This window comes from Syngnathus scovelli, chromosome 8 (assembly GCF_024217435.2).
Source record: "Syngnathus scovelli strain Florida chromosome 8, RoL_Ssco_1.2, whole genome shotgun sequence".
Lineage (NCBI taxonomy): Eukaryota > Metazoa > Chordata > Actinopteri > Syngnathiformes > Syngnathidae > Syngnathus > Syngnathus scovelli.
This window is the reverse complement of record NC_090854.1, coordinates 1,521,663-1,541,800: the sequence shown is the minus strand read 5'-3', so window position 1 is coordinate 1,541,800 and position 20,138 is coordinate 1,521,663. Positions and strand designations below refer to the sequence as shown.

Here is a 20,138-nt window from a genome sequence, read left to right as displayed (position 1 = left end):
ACAGCGGCTAACCAGACTCCCTCAATTCCAAAGAACACCTCAAAACACACAAAATAGCCTAATAGGGTCCATAAACAGGTGTAAGGGCAGTCAAGTTCAACGGCGCCCAATGGACCGTGGTCGTAAATCCGTAAAACATCACGAAACAAGAAAACGTGTGAGCAGCGTCCCGGGCACCCAGTCGGGACACGTGCAGATGGTCACCATGGGGCTGGTACGGCAAGGTTCCTACGAGCACGAGGGAGCGGACCTCCCAAATGGGTCGCGGCTGCGAGGCCAAGGCGAGAGACCCGGTCAGCATGAGCCGGATGAGCAGGATGGCCATCGTAGAGTCACGACCGATGTGTACAGCCATCCCAGCTCCCAGGGAAAAAAAATATCCGATCCGAAACAATCTGCACACGCCGAGGTGCAGTCGAAGGCACCAGCATTGCCGAATGGACAAATAGAAAGAAAGAAAAAGGAGATAAGAACAAAATAAAGTACAAAAGAGAGAACACTGCTGGTAGGCTTCCACTCACAGTGGCGCCAAACCAAAAAAAACAAAAAGGCCTTGCATATAAGGTCACCGCTCGTGGGGTCCGACAAATAGTGGATTTTGAAGTTTCTCTTCAGAGAGAATCTTTGGCCACAAAATGAGTAGGAGACAGGTTTTTCACCTGTGTGTGTTCTTGCATGTGATTTTAAGTTTACTTTCTGAGAGAATATTTGGCCACAAACTAAACAGGAAAAAGGTTTCTCACCTGTGTGTGTTCTTGTATGTGTTTTAAACTCTCCCTTCTCTGAGAATCTTTGACTACAAATTGAGCAGGAAAAAGGCTTTTCTCACCAGTGTGGGTTCTTGTGTGTCTTTTTAAGTTTCGCTTCTCTGAGAATCTTTGGCCACAAACTGAGTAAGAAAAATGGTTTTCACCTGTTTGTGTTCTTGCATGTGTTTTTAAATTTACCTTCTGAGAGAATCTTTGGCCACAAACTGAGCAGGTCAAGTCAAGTCAAGTTTATTTGTATAGCCCTAAATCACAAGCAGTCTCAAAGGGCTTCACATAGACAAACAATTGACACTTATTCTCAAAGCATCCCCTGATCTTTAGCTCCCAAAAGGGCAAGGAGAACCTCAAAAAAACCCTACCAGGAGAAAAATGAGAAACCTTGAGAAGGGACCACAGATGGAAGGATCCCCCTTTCAGGATCACCAGGCTGCAATGGATGCAGAGAGGGCACCTAAAATACTTAATATGAAAATCAATGAAAAAGTGGATGTCCAAGTCAAAGCGAAGAGCTGCCAGAGGTGCCCTCGATTGTCCTGGCAGTGTGTTCGAGGAAGGTAAGCTGCAGTTCCCTCATCCTGAAGTGGTCCACGAGAATCCAGATAGCCGCTCTCAGCTTGAGTGCCACCGAACCACCTCCCAGCCGGGGAGGGGTGGGGGGACGGGGGATGGGGAGAGGGAGCAAAAACAAACTCCTGCCGAATCGGCCACTACAGGTTAATTAAAGGCCATATCATAGAAATGTGTCTTTAAACGTGTCTTAAATGTTTCTAGAGAGGTAGTAGTTCTAATATCCATTTGTAGGGCATTCCAAAGCTCTGGAGCTCAAATAGAAAATGCCCTAGACCCTGCAGACATTTTCTTGGCCCTCTGTGTCACTAAAAGACTAGCGTTTTGTGAACGAAGGTTACGAGACGGAACATAAGGAACAACTAGGTTGGCGAGATATGAAGGCGCTAAGCCATGCAATGATTTATAGGTTAATAGGAGAACCTTGAAGTCACATCTTAAATGGACCGGGAGCCAATGTAAATTGGCTAATATTGGGGTAATGCGATCAAATTTTCTTGTCCGTGAGAGCAGTCCTCGGTTTTCGAACGTCCTGGTTCTCGAGCAAATAAGAATTCGAACAAAAAATTCGAGATTGTTTTGCTTCGATTGTCGAACAAAATTCGGAGGTCGAACCTCGCGAGATGAGCCAGGAGGACCCAAGACATCCCGACTGCGCAGCCCGGATGCCGGCTGACTCCGTTGTTATTGTATTTTCGTTACTTTGGTTCGGTTGCGCAATCGGACCAAATTAAGCTCCCTGCGCACTGCACTAAGGTCCACTTAAATAATGCGACCAGCGCGGTGCGGTTGCGCGGTCGGCGGCGCGCAATGGTTGCGCGTTCAGCGGTGTGCTGCGGTTGCGCGATTGGACAAAACTAAGCTCCCTGCGCACTGATGTCCACTTATATTTTGGAAAGTACATCAGAACTTTAAAATATTTTCTAAATTTCAGCGACGGTCTGTCACAAAAATGCGACCAGCGCGGTGTAGTTGCGTGGTCGGCGACGCGCTACGGTTGCATGTTCGGCGGTGCGCTGCAGTTGCGCGATTGGACAAAAATGCGCAAATGAAAAAACTGCTTAAAAAAGGCGTTTTTTTTTTTTTGGCTTGGAACGGAATAATTTTTTTTCCCCATTATTTGTAATGGAAAAATGTGATTCGGAATTCGAATGATTCACTTCTTGAACAGCCTTCTGGAATGGATTGTGTTTGAAAACCGAGGCGCCACTGTATAGAGGTGAATGTAATTCTCATTAATGGAATAAATTACTTCTTTTGACCAGCAGGGGGGTTTGTGAACCTATTCGCAAACCGTTTGGTGGGAAAGCTTCAAATCCCAAGTGTTCCAGTTTCTTCACTAAAGAGACGTGAGTTCTTTGTTACAGATGTTTACTGTGATCTTAATTCGTTGACATCACAGCCACACCATAGGACTAGCGACAACACATAGATGTACTTAGATTTACAAAACATACATATCAAATACAAAAGTAAAAGTAAAACATACATACCACTTTGGCCTGCCAGTGAACAACTGGGTACTTTACTGTTTTTAACTTAGTAGCTTCGCGATGACGCATCCTAGGTCGGTCGTTAACTATTGCGCTGTTGCATCACGTCACCTTTCCGCTTCTTTCCAGGAAACAGGAAGTGCCCTCGAAGTCTAACTTACCCCCGGTTTCTATCGCAACTTAATATCAACAAGACAGTGCTACAAACTATATACAAATAACAAGGAACTACAATTAATTCACACAAAAATAATTTGCACACCATGCAAACCTTGAAGCTTCGCCAGAGCCGCAACAGCTCCGCCCAGCGGCGAAAGACACATCTGCTTCGGGTTCGGCAGTTACACCAAGGAAGCCTCATGTGTCCATCACTACTCAAAAGCGTTCAGTGTGTCACAGCACTGTAGACCTAAACTCCGTGTACATACTACTGCGCAAATGTTTAGTTCTAAACAGAAAGAACGCAATCCCCCACAAGCAGAAATTATGCAGTAGAGATCCCCACATTTGGGGAATTCACAGGGGTCAGTATGTGGCATTAGCATTAGTCGATCTATGTAACCATAACTGGAATTGGTCTCTCTATTTAAGTCGTTGCCTCAGACCCATTTCCAGTTATTGCTTCTCGGCCTTTTGGCTAAGATCAAGGGTAGTATCTGTTCTTATCAGTTTAATATCTGATACGTCCCCTATCCGCGGACCACATATTAATTATATTTTTGGGTTAGGGAGATGGGGAAAGGGCTTGCCCCGTCCACTCCACGCATTGACCTGGTATTGCAGTGCCTCCAGGAACGGTGCACCTCCTCTCCTGGTCAAATCGGTAGTTCATATGCTAGAGAACCATTTCAATCCGTTCGCTTAATTCTTACAGGGTTAAGCAGTCAATTATGACTTGATGGGGTCTGATCTAAATGTAAGACATTTCGATTTGAGAGGCAGCAAGAATTTATGTAACCGTTCTAAATATAATTAAAATGTGTTTCATTGCTTGATATTTTCCTATCATTGTTCCAAGAATTTTTATTACAATTCTTATCCTCAATTTTTTAAGAAAATGTCATTTTCAAAACTTGTTCAGAAAAAAAAACATAATATTCAGTGGTTTTCAATAAACACAAATTCATACAGTTTTAGGGTTCTCAGGTTAAAAGAGGCAATGCTAAGGGGCATGTTTTTGCACATATATTATTTTACTACGATTTTTTATGGTTTGTTATGGTTGCTGCCATCACCGTTAGATGGCGACTCTAAGAAAAAGGAGGTGAACAAAGGCGTGGGGGTAGGGGCAATGAAGGGTAGAAAAAGAAGCAAAGCATGATGGTAGTGTTTCTTAATCTATTTCTTACTTAATTTATAATACTTTGGTTTTGTAATGACAAATGGTACTATTTAAACAGTTCTACAAATCCTGTTTCATCCGCTGAGTGTGTATGTGTGCCACACCTTTTTAGCAATTAAGCCCGTGACTGAAGATGGCGTGTGCGATAAAGACGTCAGCCCGGTAACTTCTACTATTCATACTTGCCTGGCACGGGAGACAACCTGAACAAGAAGGCAAATCACCCAGGGTGAGAATCATCCATTGCACTCCGGAAGTGCCGACTCCTGCGACTTAAGAATCGTGGGAAATCTTGACTGCATATCTTCTGTGGGTGAGGACAGCGTTCGCGCTCTCCCCCCGGACTTACTGATTAAAGCAAAAGTTACACGCAATTGTACGCACATAGATTAAGTCTGAACGCCATTGAGCATGTTAACTGTACTCTAGAACTGTGCATTTGCTTGCTAAACTGTTTCAAACAAATTAGTAAAATGCGAAATATGTAATTACCACGTTCCCGACTCGTTACATGATATGAACGTATCAAAACCTTTTTGTCAGCTGTAGGTCTGTCTTTTTGAAGAATTCGCCCGATTGTTGTTCCTCATACATTACAAGTATGGATTTCTAGAAAGCAACTTTTACTTCCTAAAGTAAACTGACAGATTTCTATTCAAATGTAAAATATCGAACGCCACTGTTGGGTTATCTATTAATTTATAATTAATCGTAATACGTTGAAGAACCAGACGTGAGACGGTCGTAGGATTGAACGGTCAAAAGGGTCCCCCCTCGTTTATTCACCCCTCAGGAATACCGCGCTATTCAAAGGTTCCTACTACCGTAGTTCACCTAATACTACATCCTCCTTTCTGAGTAGGAATCCTATTATTTTCAACGTCACTATAATAACCAAACTTTTCATGAAAGTGTTGAGAATATAACTGTTACTATATCTTCCGTAATACACACTCCTTTCAACTACTGAACCATTATCAGTTTCAACTGTGAAATATATGACTAACTACTGAGTAATGTAGTCCTTCAATCCGCTTGGAGGTTGTCTTTCCCTGGTAGGGTAGCGTCTCTCGTTTCCTTGTCTTCGCTGACTCCCATCAACCAGCGTGCTGTGTGTGCTCGTCGGGTCATCAACAACACTGTTGTGCCCCCCCTCAGTCTCTGATTGGACAATTTCAGTCGATGGTGCAATAGGAGTAGTAGAAAGATGTACTCTGTTTCTCCGCAGGATACCTCCTTGCATCTCGACATGGTATGATCTGGGTGTGTCTGCCGTGGAAACTATTGTCCCTCTTTCGTTCATGTCCTTCACCCAGACATTGTCACCTGGATGCAGACGCGGCAGATCATGTGCTCTGTGTCGAGTGTTCAAATGTCTCTGCTGTTTCTGTCGAGAACTTTGCTCGGTGTTTCTCAATGTCTCCATGTCTGCCCATCTTGGGTCCAGTTGTGAAGGGATAGTTGGAAGTTGCGTTCTTATTCTTCTCCCCATCAGCAACTCAGCTGGACTGTATCCATTTGCCAATGGAGTCGCTCTGTATGCCATTAGAGCTAAATATGGGTCACTGGATTTGCTTAGCAGACTCTTCACAGTTCTGACAGCTCTTTCTGCTTCCCCGTTGCTCTGTGGAAACTTTGGACTAGACGTCGCATGTTCGAAACACCAGTCCCGTGAAAACTTTTTGAAACTGTCTGATGCAAATTGTGGCCCATTATCCGTGCGCATTTCCTGTGGTATTCCATGTCGCGCCCATGTCGCGCGAATATGGACTTACAATGCTCCACTACTGCTTCAGATGTTGTAGATTTCAGTGGAGCAACTTCAAAAAAATCGGGAGAAGTAGTCGACAATGAGTAAATATACTTTACTCCCTTTTTGGAATAGATCTGCTCCCACCTTCGACCAAGGCCTCTCTGGGAATTCGGTTGGAATCAATGTCTCTTTATTGACCACTCTTTCTCGAGCACAAACATCACACTTCTCTATGTCATGTTGTATTTGTTTGCTCAATCCTGGCCACCACACTGACTGTTTCGCCCTCTCCCTGCATTTTTGTATTCCCAGATGTCCGTCGTGCAACCTACTCATGATGTCGCAGCGTAGAGCTTCTGGAATCACAATCCGAGTGCCTTTCAACAACAATCTGTCTTGCACACTGAACTCTCCTGAGAATGGCAAGTATAGCTGAATGATAGATGGCGCCGTGAACCTTTCTGGCCACCCTTCAGAACAATATTTTTTTACTTGACTAATCACGACATCGTTGTCTTGATGTTTCTTGATGTCTGCAATTCGGCTGTCAGTTGCTGGCAAACTAGCCATGACAGCGTGCACATACAAGTCAATTTCCTCCTCCTTTAGCTGATCTTCTGAGCTGTTCATCGGTGATCTTGACAACACATCCGCGGTTGCAATACTTTTGCCTGGTACGTGCGAAATGTCATATGAAAACCCCATGAGCCGCATCCTCAGCCGCTGTATGCGTGGTGGAAGATCGTCTAGGTGTCGTGAACCCAGGAGTGGGACCAATGGTTTATGATCCGTTTCCACGTGGAAAGTAGAGCCAATGAGAAACTCTGCAAAGCGTTCACATGCCCATGTTGTGGCCAAAGCCTCTTTTTCAATTTGCGCATAGCGCTGCTCTGTAGTAGTAAGGGCGCGTGACGCGTACGCAACTGGTCTTACTTTTCCATCCTGTTTCTGCAGAAGCACTGCTCCTAACCCATATGAGGAGGCATCAACCGATGCCACTGTCTCAGCGTTCGGGTTGTACAATGCAAGTATTGGTGGTGTCGTAAGTTCTTTTTTGATTTCTTCAAAAGCTTTTTGTTGCTGCAATCCCCATGTCCACATGTTAGTCTTCTTGAGTAGATCTCTCAATGGCTTTGTTTTGTCTGCTAAATGTGGTAGGAATTTCCCCAGGTGATTAACCATGCCGATTAAGCTTCTGGTTTCAGTGATGTTTCTCGGCTCCCGCATGGTGGACACCGCTTTCACCTTGTCTGGATCAGCACTCACTCCTGAGGCTCCCACAATCTGCCCCAGAAATGTTATTGTTGACTTGAAAAACTCACATTTGTCACTGAGTGTGACGCCTGCATCCTGGAGCCGTGTTAGTGCTGCATGAAGTCGCCTGTCATGCTCCTCCTGCGTAGCTCCTAGGATAAGCACGTCATCCATCTGGCACAAAACACCATCCAATCCATCTAGAATTTGTGACATTCTCTTCTGGAAGTGCTCAGGTGCGGACGATATTCCAAAGCACAATCTCTTATAACAGAATCTCCCGAAAGGTGTAATGAATGTCGTCAACAGAGACGAGCCTTTCGACAGCGGTACTTGCCAAAATCCAGAATTTGCATCCAATTTGGAAAATACTTTGGCTCCGGCAAGTTGTCCTAGTGTCTGTTCCACTGCTGGAAGTGGATGTCGCTCCCTCTGCACAGATTTATTTAGTTCTGTGAGGTCAGAGCATATCCGTACTTTTCCGTTGGGCTTGGGCGCCACTACCATTCCGGCACACCATTCGGGTGGTTCCTCCACCTTACTGATGACGCCTTGTGACTCCATTCTCGCCAACTCCTCCTTCACCTTTGGAAGTAGTGGCAGCGCAACACGTCTTGCCGTAGAGATTGAGAATGGCACTGCATCGGGTTTCAACACAATGTCGTATTCTCCTTCCAATTTCCCTAATCCATTGAACAGGTTGGGAAACTGTTGTTTTACTCTAGCTTTTGAGTCGAGAGTCACTGTATCAAGCCTAGCTACTAACTTCAGTGCATTTAGTGCTGGCCGTCCCAATAGTGGGAATCCTAGTTCTTTCACGACATAAATGTCTTGCATTGTTTCCTTGCCATTTTTGTGGAGTTTAGTGTTGAATTTTCCTTCCACCGTTAAAGGTACATTTCCTGGCCCACGCACAACTCTGCTGACGTGCTCCAGCTTTGCCAACTGTCCGTTGTAGAGTTTTGCTGGTATCGCCGTGACATCGGCGCCAGTGTCCATTTTGAATTTTGTGTCTGTGCCACCCATTGATATTGTTACAATCCATGGGTCATCATTTTGGCCATTGCTAAGTGCCCCTAAAAATAAATCATCACTCTCTTCTGTGACATTCATTTCATGCACCATTTTTGTGCGGCACACCTTGGCATAATGTCCTCTTTTCTTGCACAAATTGCATGTTGCTTCTCTTGCTGGACATTGTTGTGGATTGTGTCCTTTCAAATCGCCACATTTCCCACATTTTGTCTGTTTTGGGGTCTCTGAGAACGTCTTTTTAACCATTGTCCTCTTTTGTTGCCCTCCCGTACTTTTCCAGCAGGTGGCAGTGTCGGCTCGCTGACGCTGTTTCAGGCTGACGCTGTTGAGTTCCGCGCTTGCTGCTTCCATGTTAAAATTACTTTTCAACATTTCTTGTTGTTTCTTTACTTGTTCACTCTGACGGCACTTTGTCATGGCCCGCTCTAGAGTCAAGTCCGGGTCTAGCTGCAATTGTTCTGAGAGTTTTTTGTCTTTTAATCCGACCACCAATCTGTCTCGGATCATTTCTTCATGCAACGCACCGTAGCCACAATGCTCCGATAGACAGTGAAGTGCAGTAATAAAGCTGTCCACAGTTTCTCCCGCCTCTTGCTGTCACATATTGTATTTGGCTCGTTCAAAAATTACATTTCTTCTTGAAATAAAGTGTGCATTTAGCCTTTCCCTCACCGTTCCATAGGCGGTCATCTCTCTGTCAGTCAATCTTAATGACGTGAGGATATCCTTGGCCGCTTCTCCCATTGTGTAGATTAAGGCATTTACCTGGTTTCCCTCAGGTTGTGTTTCCAGTCCGGATGCTACTCTGAACCTTTCAAAGCGCTTTATCCACTTCGGCCATTCCTCTGGCTTGAACGTGAATTTCTCCGGTGGCGGCACATGGAACCTCTCATGCTTGCGTCTCCTCACCGTCACGCACACGGACTGCACCTGCTCCCCCTTTTGTGAGGCTTTCAATGTCCGGGACCTCCAACTCCGTGGTATCTTCCTTTTAGCACCACTTCTGACACCATGTTGGGTTATCTATTAATTTATAATTGATAGTAATACGTTGAAGAACCAGACGTGAGACGGTAGTAGGATTGAACAGTCAAAAGGGTCCCCCCTCGTTTATTCACCCCTCAGGAATACCGCGCTATTCAAAGGTTCCTACTACCGTAGTTCACCTAATATTACAGCCACCATCGCAGTGGAGGTGAATTACACTCCAAACCATGCCAGCAACGTCAAAAGCCTCAATTATTTGCGACACAAGAGAGATATAGAGCATTTCTGAAATTTGAGAAACCATTTGAGAAATTACGATCGTATTTTGTTTCCCGATTTGTGTTGAATAAAGTTATGAAATTACAAATTTTCAAATAAAACACAGAGATGGGATCATTTCCCATTCTCTCATACCAAAAGTACTGTCACGTGCTGGCGCCACCTGCGACAGGACCACGCCCACCTGTCAGTGGAATCGCCGTCACCTGCCACGGGCTCATGGACAGCGAGATATCAGCGCCGCCAGCGCACACCTAAGTGTCAGTCTGTCCCTTGATGCTGCTTCGCTCATCAGTCCCTGAGATACTGACTCGCTTGACTATTGGAAATCCTGCAGAATCGTTTGTCCTCTCCAGCCCGGTCGTCGCTCTAGCGCCAGCTGTTCCCATCATCCCTGTTAGGGTTTTCCAGGTTATCTTGATCCTATGATTATGTTGGAATGTAACCTGTAATAATTAAACTCGCCTGTCCTGTCTTAACAAAAGTAGTAGAACAAAGTGCTAAGATCTTTTGAACTGATTGACTAGCTGCAGAGGAAGCAATCAAAGTTGTTCTGTTTCCCACAACATCGTAAAACACCCCCTGCTCTGATCTTACCAGAGGCCGGGGGTTCACCAAACCTGTCCACTCTCACCCCCACTCTGTTCCTCCTAATAAATATGCCCTTGCAGGGAGGAGACTTTTCAGACTTCATTCGATAATCGCTGTTCAGACAGCGACGAATGGACTCTCCACCTGCAGGTGTCTAAAAGAACTTGCTTGTCTCCTGTTTGGTTCTTGCAAAATAAGTTGGAGTGAGCAAATCTCTAACAATCCCCTTCCACAATAAAGTCTGTCGCTACGCACTTGGCTGTACTGTCCGATCCCTTACAAGTACACGTACCAAGACATACAACTGTTGCAAAATAGTCGCCCAATCGATAGGTGATACCGTTTGAAAGAACGAGCGCCGTCAGTGTTCGATCAGGTACCTACAATCCTGTGCGCCAACAATGTTTAAAGTAAAAAAGACATTAATGAACACAAAATACTCGTTTAAACCTTCTATTTAAGTTGAGTCCTTGTAAGTATAGTAAATCTATGAACGTCTATTGTTTGTATTAGAAGGAATGGTTGCTGCAATTTGAGTGTGAGAACGCCTGTGAATTTGGTTGACCAGCAGTGGGGTGGCCCGGTTTGACCCAGATTATCAGCTCTCTCTTTCTTCTCTTCAGATGGAATAAATATTTCGCCTTTTACTAAAGATTTCCGTGGGGAGGAAATATAAGAGGCTATCTCAATATTTTTGATGCTCTGCGAAAGCGTAGCATTCTTTCTCTGTTAAAATATCAATATCGCAACGGATAGCCACCTATATCATTCTCCGCGCGACAGTCATACGTTCACATAATTCATACCGACACATATGTGAACATGTTCACATAAACAGAGAAATTATGCCGAGTGCAGACAGACAATCACGTTTAAGCCCTCGTTTATCAATGCAGTTTAATGTCTGGTGGTACCCATTTGAATGGGCACATGTCAGTCTATTGCAATTTGGCAAAAAAATATTGTTATTGAATAAAAACCAATAACCCCCCCCCCCCCCCCCCCAATAAGCACTCCTGCTCCTCACATCAAAGAACACGGACTTGAGAAGATACGTCGCGCTGTGCTTCGTTGAAACGTGGCTTGACGGACGCACCCACCACCACGCCGTGGAGTTAGCTGGGTTTCGGCTATTGCGTGCAGATCGCAGCGCGGAGTTCACTGGAAAATCAATGGGAGGTGGTCTCTGTTTCTATATTAATGAACGTTGGTGTACTGATGTCACGGTGTTGAAAGAGTCTTGCAGCCCTCTCCTAGAAACACTTTTCATGAACTGCCGGCCGTTCTATTCACCACGGGAGTTCTCCTCGATCGTCATGGCGGCTGTTTACATTCCACCGCACGCACGTGCGAGTGAAGCCACGCAGATGCTGGCTGACCAGGTGTCAGACATGGAGAAACTTCTACCAAATTCACTAATCATTGTTCTGGATGATTTTAACAGGGCGAACCTCGCACATGAACTCCCCAAATACAGACAGCACATAACGTGTCCCACCAGAGGGGCACAGACACTGGACCACTGCTACACCGTCATTAAAGATGCATACCACTCTGTGGCTCGTGCGGCTTTAGGACTCTCGGACCACTGTGTAGTTCGTTCATCTGATCCCGGCCTACAGGCAGAAATTAAAGACTTCTAAGCCTATTGTGAGGACTGTGAGGAAGTCGACAGTGGAGACAAGGCAGGACATCCAAGCTTGCTTTGACTGCACCGATTGGGGAGTTTCTGAAGCTGCAACTTCAGACCTGCATGAACTCACTGACACTGTCACATCATACATCAGTTTTTGTGAGAATCTGTGTGTGCAGACTAAGACCTTCTGCACGTATGTTGTAAATTTTAGCCTGCATGTGTCTCTGCATGTTGCCTTAGAACACCGGGCCGGCAGCAGTGGGATTACGCATAGGTTATTTGTGCTGGACAGGGAGGTTTAGTTTCAGTAATGTATAGGTACCTAGAATGTAGAAGGGCCAGTTGTCCGTGACCACAAAAGAACCGAGTAGATGGCCTTTTAGGGACAACGAAAACAACAAGTATACTGAGAGTCGAACCGCAGCTGTTATTCAAAGCGATATAAGAGTATAAGAGATACGATGCCTGGGAGACGAGAGGGAGCAGCTAACATCTTTGCTTTTGGGTCACTCGAATATTTGGAGAAACTTCACTCTGACATCGGTTGAATAAAATATTTTCCCAATCAGCCGTGTGTCACTGAAGTGTTCCTTCTCTCAGCCAGCCATCTTCCACCAAGTGTTTTTTTGGAGACCAGCGGAGCAACAAAGACAATTCACCACACGTAAAACAACGACAAACCTTGTTTTACACCGAACCTCAGGAGGCTGCGCAAAGTCAAGGAGGAGACCTACAGGAGCAGCGACCGGGACCTGTTCAAGCAGACCAGAAACACACTGAACCGAGAGGTCAGGAAAGCCAGCAAGTATTACGGGGAGAGCCTGGAGAGACACCTCTCTGCCAATCCTGATCCCTCAACAGTGTGGAAAGGTCTGCAGAGCATCACGGGCTTCAAAAAACGAACCCCCTGTCCTGTGGAGAGCCCAAGGCTTGCAAACCAGCTAAACAGGTTCTACTGCAGGTTTGATCGGTCCTCCCACACAACAGGACCTCCTGCAGCACAATCCACATACTCACCTCCCCCCACAACCGCTCTGTCCACTCCTCCACCACCGTTGTCACCTACTCTCTTGCAGAGTACTCCAGATCCGCGAGAAAGAAGTGTGCCACATGTTCCGGAGACAAAACATCAGGAAGGCACCGGGCCCAGACGGCGTGTCACATTCCTGCTTGAAAGTCTGTGCTGAACAACTAGCACCCACCTTTGCACGGATCTTCAACCGTTGCCTCGGATCTATTGACAACAATGGACTTTGTTCGCACTTGGTAAGTTCTCCTTTAATATAAATTCATATTGAAAATGGCTAAGGATAGCCCCGTGGCTAAGAACGTGCAGTGTGAAAAGCCCTAAAATGTGATAGGATGTTAGGAGTCATCAGCAGTAAATATGCAGTCAATTTTGGCTTTAGAGATTACACATGACTAATTTACGTTACAGAGAGTAGCTACAGTAACTCCTGGTTTTGTCTTACCGTTGTCAGGGTCCGGGGTGGTGTACCTCCTTTTTCCACAGGGAGCAACCGTGAGCAGAGTGGCAGAGGACCCAGTTGGAGCTCATCAGGCCCGTTAAAGGAGGGCTCTTAAGGAGCATGCTGTCAATTGCTCGTCGTGTCCTACCTGTTGTGATCACCTCCACGGTTGTGCCTTTGGCTCCTCGATACCCTCTTGCTCATCGACGCCACGTTCTCCTGATCCTCAGGTCTGCTGTAAGATCTCCGCCATAGCCACGTCGTATCCTCTGACCAAGCCTTGTGTATTTTGTTGGCAGATTCCCTCCACGGCTCACCGCCAAGATCCACCCCGTCTGGCTGAACTCCACACGCTCCGCCGTTGCTGCTCCTTGCTCCTAGCGCAGATCCTCCCGCTCTGCCTCCACCGCATCTCCTCCAATAAACACTCATCACTCATTCTGAACTTCTGAGTTGGTTTCCTGCATGTGGGTCAAATCATTCGCCAAAACGATGACAACCGCAAAAAATCTGTTTGCGAGCAGAAACTAATCCACACTAGTGCATGTTAGTGTCAAGCCCTCATGAGAAATTGTCACGGGTCAGAGACAGGACAACCAAGTGCACACGATCCTTTATTGAAAAGGGGGGAAAGGGGAAGTGGAACACTGGACTTGCGGTCTGGCGTGGCTGAGCAGCAGAGCACAGCGCGTAGTCGTAGTCGGAGGCAGGCAGGTTGTCAAGATTTGCGGCGATCAGGCGTGGTCGGTCAGTTTACGGAAACAGTTGGCAACAGAGATCGTTCAGGGGACCAAAAGGCAGTGGTGTCACGGGCAGGGTAAGGAGACGAACTGACAACCACTGGCAGAATGCATAGAGGTTAAGTAGTGGACCTAACGAGCTGTAGCAGGTGTTGGCAATTCATTGATTGGGGCTTGGCTGGGAGTCCGGTGACGCAGGGACGTGACAGAAATTCGGAGTAAACAAAACAACAGAACATGCTTTCAGGAATTGGGAGAAGCTAAATTGTGAATTTAAGATTTTGCAATGCTACATTTAATAGGAATAATTGATTGGTTGTGTTACAAGATTATACAAAATTCTAAAGTCAAGCTAAATCTGAGAGATTGAGTTCTTTAAATTTAAAAACAAAGAAACAATTCCGATTAATTTGCCAATTGTTTGTTTTTGTTAAGTTATTTTTTGAATTAGTGGATTGTTCTACCAAGAAACTTGAGTTGAAAATGATATATGAATGTTGTGTGGTGAGCTTGGATGAAATGGGACCAATGTGATAGGAAGACTCCTTTTTGGAGACTGTGTGAGATGCATATGATGAGCATTGATGAATGATTGCCTGAATGAAAGGTTGAATGGTTGAAGTTGTTGGCGACTACTATAGAAAATTAATAGAGCGACTTTGATGAAAGAGTGATTTTGAGCAGGTTGAATGCTAAAAAAATCGATTGATAATTAACTAGAAAAAAAAACTGGAGAACCAGTAACACATGTAGAAGATGTGTGAACTGAAAAATTAAGAAGCGTTTTGGAACGAAAGTCAAATTAAATAATGATGAAATCATATGTAGTAATACAACACTTTACTATATATGGATTCTCTAAATCATACAGTCGAGTAAAATAAAACATACATTTTGATTTGTATTCAAATTTCCAAGATTCTTATGATAAACAATGAGAAAACGATTGAAAAGTAACTAAAGAAACTACAAGAAAGTGAAAATGTCTAATCATTTGCTAGCTGAGTTGCTCCCCATTCGTGGAGGCCATCCATTTACTTGCTAAGCTAGTTGTCAAAACAGTCCAATTGCCACGAAAAGTAGCTATGTGCACGTGTGCAGTACACACACACACAAGACTGATAAGGTGTCAAGAGGTAACAAGCTTGCAGACAGAACCACAAAGCTGCAGCACAAAAGACACTTCAAATTTTATACACACAAGAAGCAGATTAAATCACTGAAACATTTTTAAAGATATGCAGCGACAAAGTCCATAGAGTGAAGTTCCATTATGGACGAAAAAAGGGGCAAGATTAGTGATTTGGCACTATAAATGACCTACCCTACCGAAGAACCTATGCAAATGGGCAGCAATATTGAGCCATGGTGCGTGTCACATGGCTCAAGAGGAGGGATAGTGGGGCAGGTCAGTCAGCTTTATACAACATATGGATTTGATTCATATTCAAAACATTTTCAAAACAAAACAATTTTTTTATTTTTTTTGTAGAGCTTGTTTCAACAAAAACAAAAACACTGAATGCCTTCAATTTAAAAGATCAATTTGACCTTTGCAGGACGATCTGCTGTGTCGGATCTGGACTGCCATGAATGTATGATGTTTATATGTGTACTTTGTCAACAACCGCTGTAGATGTTAAAGAATGGGATGAATATCTAGAATGAATGTGGATAAATTTTTTTCAGGTAACTAACTATAAGAGTAACTGAAAAAAGAAACAATTGATTGCTTATGGCAAAACAAGCTGCAAAGACAGAAAAAATTGAATATGTCATATGTATGGATTTGCGACCGATTATTTATGTTGTACCGTTGCCATTGACCAAAGATTGTGTGAAATCTGTCACGACTACTGGATTGTGAAATGTGTGACAGAGCATTCTATATAATATCCATTGAGAGAAAAAAGGAAAAAAAAAAAAGCCATTGCTTTCAGAGAATGTAGTCAAGCAAAATTGTATATACATCAACATGCCAAGATCTGGGAAAAAAGCTGGTAAAAACCAAAATATCTTTAAATTTGAGAGGCGACAATGATTTGACCGAAATTGATGCAATTGGAGTCCCTAGAGGAGTTCCTGATTAATAAGAATTAAATGACCAAATTGCAGCAGGATGGGAGTCCTCCATTTGCTGCTGGTGAACGATGAACAAGAACGTAGACAGGATAAATTACATCCATTACAACATGCAGAAATTGGGCAAACAGACACAAGCAGGGCTCGAGGCAGTGCATGAACAGCTAGCCACGCCTTCCCTAATGTCGATCCAGAACCACAATGCTCATGATATGTTGTTGTCTGAGAAAGGAGGCGTCTGCGCAATGTTTGGAGAACAATGCTGCACCTTCATCCCCAACAACACCGCCCCTGATGGGAGCCTGACGGAGGCGATTGCAGGCCTGCGATCCCTCAAAACGAGGAGGAAAGAGCACTACAAGTGGATGACGGCTTTTGGGAAGTATAACGCCCTTGTGTCCTCAATTTTACCATCAGTTGCAGTGTTGCTGCTATGCTCACCTTGTATGGATGTTCCATGCCATGTCTCCATGCTTGGTTTAATCGTCTCGTCACTACAGTAATATCGCCCATGGGGGACGAGATTGCTCAGATATACCTAATGTCTGAGCGGCAACATGATGATGTTGATGGCAAAATTCCTGCATCTGTGTTACCAGACGTTTCCCAGATCCGTGGGATTCTAAATGATGACATCGCAACGTTTATCCTTTGGTGTAAACATATTTGTCCTCATGAATGTGATCCAACAACTGAGAGTCGAGAAAAGGGGTTGTTTACGGTGATGTGTGAATTTGAGCAAATATGTGATAAACAGTGGGGAAATGTCAGGATAATTAGTTTTGTAGAAGCGCTGGCCGGCCTGAACCGGAGGTCTCATACCTTCGCTCAAGGCCAACACATCTGCCAGGTTTTAGGGAATTCTTATACTCCCTTCCTTGTCTTATCTGTGAGAGGCTCTCACTAGTTATGAACAGGACACCTTTGTTCCTTGTTTAGCTAAAGAGAAGTTCTTTATTATACCTTGTAGTTTCTATTTATGACCGGGACAGTTTTTACGTTATCCCATATTTACTCAATGTTTGGTTAAGTAGACTTCATGCAAGTTGTTGGGAGAAATATACTCTTTATCATTGGATTCTATGTGACTACTTTTGTGTGCAAGATTCTTCGCAGTATGTGACAGTCTGGCCTCGTGATAATGACTTGGGGGCATATGGCCGGCTAATGACTGGAGTCATTAGCCGCGCTATACAATAAGCCCCACAGTTAGCTAGACATGTACAGATCATGAGATTGTCATGGGATGGCTGAAGCAGACAAAGGTCTTATTTAAATTGAAGTCATGAGTACGGCACAGCGATGTATTCCCAGAGGCACTAAGACTACGTCTTTGTTAAGCTAATGGTCATGAGACGTCCATACTGCCCCGTCCATAGGAGTATCCCCTTTGTTCTGTGGTAGCCAGCTCAGTGGCCTAGTAGTAGAGTGTCCGCCCTCTACGAGACTGGAAGGTTGTGGGTTCAAACCCCGGCCGGGTCATACTATAAAAATGGGACCCATTGCCTCCCTGCTTGGCACTCAGCATTAAGGGTTGGAATTGGGGGGTTAGATCACCAAATGATTCCCGAGCGCGGCACCGCTGCTGCTCACTGCTCCCCTCTCCCCCAGGGGATGGATCAAAATCACATGGGGATGGGTTAAATGCAGAGGACAAATTTCACCACACCCAGATGTGTGTGTGACGATGATCATTGGGACTTTAACTTTAACTTGACTTTAACTTTAATGAGATATAACTATGGAATGTCCTTCCTGTTTGGGAACCTACCCGATCATGTACACTTGCCCAATTGTTTCTTTCTCAATAAAAGGCACGGCTAAACTCGAGAAGAGCACGGATCTCAGCCACACTTGCTGTGTGTCTGGGGTGCGTCCTTCTGCGCAGAAGAAAACGCTAAGCCAAAAAAGACCTACCGTCTCTGAGATTGATTTCAGATAAATGCTGTCAACCCAACACAAGTGATCGCACATCTACTTAACGTTTGTTGGAGTGTATGCACGAGAGGTATCTGATGATTTACTCATCATTATTATTGTGTGAAACGTAGCAAGAAGGTCTAGAGCATTGTTTTACAGGGACACGGGGTTACCGTTAGCGACTTAGCAGGTTAGTGGTTAATTATTAGTGTTTGGTTATTGTTAGGGTTTTAGAGTTAGCGTTAGGGCTTGAAGTTAGGGAATTAGGAGCATTAGGCCAACCAGATTCCATTTATTCCATTAATCACTGACATTCAGTCTGCAGGTCCATGCCACATGGGCTACCAATCGGAATGTAACGGGGTCAGCTGGTCAACTATGGGGCTCATTGGTACAGGGGAATGATTCTTGCATGATTCTTGCTTAGGGTGCATGATTGCCCGGGTTTAGCTCCCGGACAAGCTCTTCTTGCAAACACTGTTATCATTATGTGGAGCGTTTGACAGGCCAACGTTACACGGAATGTAACATGGTCTACAAGCTCTCGTTGTGGCTCGTTTGTCTAGAGGTATGATTCTCGCTATGGGTGTGGGAGTTCCTTGGTTCAACTCCCAGACGAGCCTTTCTTTAAAACATTGCTGTTGATTAACTAGCCCAATTTAATCTTGGGCGCTAGCCCGAATCCATACACGGTGGATGGCGACAGTGATATTTGAGAAGTGAAAAGAAGTTTATTGGATTTGCAGACAGTGTGTAATCATTATTTCAACAAAAGTAGGCAGGTATATACATTTAGTAGATCCTCCTTTTGCAGAAATAACAGCCTCTAGACCAGTGGTTCTTAAACTGGGTTTGGTCAAACCCTGGGGGTTCGGTGAGTCGGTTTCAGGGGTTCGGCAGAGCCTCCACTGCAGAGGTCCGGACACACCTGATTTATATATCCACATATCTGAACTGGTCTCGCAAAGGCAAAAGCAGAAGTCACACTGATTTGCTGGTATGTCATTTGTTGTGAATTTATGCATTGTGCTTGTTTCATTCTTTGAACAAGGTGATGTTTATGCACGGCTCATTTTGTGCACCAGTAAAAACATCTCTGTCTTGAAAAAAAAAAAAAAAAACACTAAAGAGGGGTTCAGTGAATGCACATATGAAACTGGTGGGGTTTGGTACCTCCAACAAGGTTAAGAACCACTACTCTAGATACTTCCTATAGCATCCAATGAGTGTGGATTCTGATTGAAGGTATATTTCACCATTCTTCTTGACAAATCTGAAAATCCCATGAACTTCATTTCACTTTTATAATATCATTGTCTCCGTCCGCTATGATATATTTAACTGATATTGCTGATCTGAACAGCCAATGATTTATAAAGGAAAATCTTGAAATTGATTTTGCATACGAATGAAACTTTTGCATATGACCGTATATGACCAAAGGTTTGAGGTCCAACCGAGACTTGAGCTGGGATCACTGGTTTCAGAGTCGAGTGTTCAAGGAACCCTCAGGTGTATACAAGCATAGGCTTTCATTGGGCAGCATACAAGCAACCATTTCACAATTTCTACCCAGCTATATGACAATATATTTGAGGTCCCACCAAGACTTGAACTCAGATTGCTGGATTCAGTGTCCAGAGTACTCACCATTACATCATGGAACCCTGGCAGTGACAGAAGGAGGGGGATCATTTTTCGAAGCACAATGCACTCTCTAAGGCGCTCATTTTACTAAACTGACAAAATTAGTGGAAGCAGTGATTACACACTCATAGTGCTATACACAATGTACTGGATTGGAATTTCCAAATTTTTGTTCCACCAAGACCTCAGCTTGTATTGCTAGATTCAGAGGATACACCATGCCAACATTATACGGTAATCTAGAAGAGCATTTGCTTTCGAACCATCCAAGATATAAAGTAAGTTCCACCAGTTGACATTGTAACTCGGAGAACATGTGATTACTTTATCAAATACTATTTGACCAAATATTTGAGGTACCACTGAAACTTAAAACTCGGATCTCTGGATTCAAAGTCCAGAGTGCTAACCATTACACCATGGAATAGACACACACACGTACTCGCACTTACACACACGCACACACGGACACATGTGCACACGCACGCACGCACGCACGCACGCACGCACGCACGCGCACACACACGCACGCACGCACGCATACACACACACACACACACACACACACACACA

The 20,138-nt window shown here is 44.5% G+C and overlaps 2 long non-coding RNA genes and 3 other non-coding genes across 6 annotated transcripts; all 5 read left to right on the top strand.

Annotated features, from left to right (window-relative positions):
• The first annotated feature begins 3,447 nt into the window (after window positions 1-3,447).
• On the top strand, window positions 3,448-3,638 carry LOC125974391 (U2 spliceosomal RNA). Its single transcript, XR_007483518.1, has one exon. It is a non-coding gene; the product is annotated as a U2 spliceosomal RNA (small nuclear RNA).
• Window positions 3,639-4,106: 468 nt separating this feature from the next.
• Window positions 4,107-10,234, top strand: LOC137840549 (uncharacterized). Of its 2 annotated transcripts, XR_011087281.1 has the most exons (4): window positions 4,107-4,153; window positions 4,285-4,401; window positions 6,238-6,347; window positions 6,880-10,234. It is a non-coding gene; the product is annotated as an uncharacterized lncRNA (long non-coding RNA). The 2 variants fall into 2 exon arrangements; XR_011087280.1 differs by having other exon boundaries at window positions 4,122-4,401.
• LOC125974387 (U1 spliceosomal RNA) lies at window positions 4,351-4,512 on the top strand. The gene has a single exon (XR_007483514.1). It is a non-coding gene; the product is annotated as a U1 spliceosomal RNA (small nuclear RNA).
• A 440-nt stretch (window positions 10,235-10,674) lies between the features above and the next one.
• LOC125974401 (U5 spliceosomal RNA) lies at window positions 10,675-10,789 on the top strand. The gene has a single exon (XR_007483520.1). It is a non-coding gene; the product is annotated as a U5 spliceosomal RNA (small nuclear RNA).
• A 378-nt stretch (window positions 10,790-11,167) lies between these two features.
• On the top strand, window positions 11,168-13,621 carry LOC125973220 (uncharacterized). The gene is made up of 3 exons (XR_007483080.2): window positions 11,168-12,973; window positions 13,189-13,406; window positions 13,476-13,621. It is a non-coding gene; the product is annotated as an uncharacterized lncRNA (long non-coding RNA).
• The last annotated feature ends 6,517 nt before the right edge of the window (window positions 13,622-20,138 follow it).